The sequence below is a fragment of the Dipodomys spectabilis genome, unplaced genomic scaffold, assembly GCF_019054845.1.
Source record: "Dipodomys spectabilis isolate Male_0828 unplaced genomic scaffold, ASM1905484v1 ptg000052l, whole genome shotgun sequence".
Lineage (NCBI taxonomy): Eukaryota > Metazoa > Chordata > Mammalia > Rodentia > Heteromyidae > Dipodomys > Dipodomys spectabilis.
The window spans coordinates 6,221,735-6,223,618 of NW_024870729.1; the positions used below are offsets into that span (position 1 = coordinate 6,221,735).

The window sequence follows — 1,884 nt, forward strand, 5'->3', positions numbered from 1 at the left end:
CGGCACATGCAATAACTGTAGAGGAATGGACACCCCTGCACAGTGCATATACGTGGAATAATACCAGAGTGACTTCTTTATTACTTCATCATGATGCAGATACCAATGCCAACTAAAGGCCTCTTGTCCCCCTTACAACTTGCTGCTGAGAATTGAGCTAGCAAAGATACGCTTGATCTCCTTCTGTTGAACCATTATATAAAACCAGGCCTGGAGAACAACATAGAAAAAAATTGCATTTGATATTGCCAAAAGAATAAGTATGTATCACTACTTCTATGAAGTTGTGGAAGGCTGTACAAATTGTTCACCTATGTCCTAATGGTCGGGTTAAGTTTCTTAAATTTCAAAAATGCAAGTCGATCTTTTGTGTCCCTACAAAATATTTTCACAATCCAAATAAGAGCAATATATTTTATTTTGGTCTGTCATGGGGCTTGAACTCTGGGCCTGGGAGCTATCTCTGTGCTCTTCAGCTCAAGGTGAGCGCTCTACTACTTGAGCCTCAGCTCCACTTCCAGTTTTCTAGTGGTTTATTGGAGATAAGAGTACCACAGACTTTCCTTCCCAGGCTGCCTTGGAACCATGATCCTCAGATCTCAGCCTCTTGTGTAGCTAGCATTATAGGCATAAGCCACATGTGCCTGGCAACACCAATATTTTACTGTAAAAATTCATGGATTCCTAAGAATTCTTCCAAGTGAATTGCCTGCATTGGATGTCAAAATGTATTGAATAGTTTTTGTATACATATATAATGATTTCTTCAGAGTTTGTGATTTTTTAATCAGAAACAATTTTAACTTACCTGTTGAAATGAGTAGTACAGAAACTAAAATATTTCTGGTGCTTGTCTGAAAAAGTATATTTTAAAATATTCTATATTCTATGTTTGCATAATGTTCATAATTTATTTTATTTTCTCCTAGATATACTTTGAATTCTACATTATTTTATAATATTTAGGTTCATTAATGTGTCCTTTCTGATTGCATTCCATATAGAAACAGTTTGATTCCTTTTTTTCTAGGTCTTAATATTATTTTTCTTTGGGATAAAATGACAATGTTATCTAATTTGAAAAGTTTTGTAAAGTTTATGCTATGTAAACGCCTTTCTGAGGTGAATATTTAATACACTGATGTCAAACTAAATTTAATTATATGAATTACGTGTATTGTTACAGCTGTAATTTTGTTTTAATAACTGTTTTTCATTTCTTGCATCTGAAGAATGAAACATATGAATACTTCTCAAATTTTCATGTTATCCTTGTGCAAGTGCCATGTTAATCTCTGCATTGTAATTTGAGTATTCGTGCTGCTGAAGCATGTAGTATCCTCTAAATTTAAGTAGTTAATGATGCAATCTTTATACAAGCCTATATCTATGGGTGCCTACTTGTAACAAGGAAACCGTATTGTTCCTAACAATGCTATCGATCTTATTTCCCTAAAATTCTGTGAATAATAGAAAAAAATTGTATTGATCAATCAATTGCTCACATTTGCAAATTTTTTTGTCAATGACTATCTTAAGTCTTTTTATTTGGAATTTGATCATACTCTCAATTATTTATAGATAGGTCCAAAGGTGATGGCTTTTTCAAGTACTTATTTATCCAACTGTGTTAGCTATGTGGACCTAATGGATTCAAAGTAAGCGTTGCTTAAGAGCTACTTCTAAACTTCTTCAGCTGATATTTTCCCAAATGAGGTGTTACTGGCACAAATGTCTACCTGAGCCTTTACCCTTCTCCCATGTGGGAACAGACCAAACAGAATATCTTACCCTGACAGCATAGATTGTCTTACTAGAACAAAACTAATCTTGGTTACAAGGGATCATAGAGAGATGAACAGTTCAAACAGAACTGTTCAGACT

General features: G+C 34.1%; 1 pseudogene; it reads right to left on the minus strand.

The window, feature by feature from the left end:
* Window positions 1-1,235: 1,235 nt before the first annotated feature.
* On the minus strand, window positions 1,236-1,332 carry LOC122107708 (annotated as a pseudogene).
* Window positions 1,333-1,884: the final 552 nt, after the last annotated feature.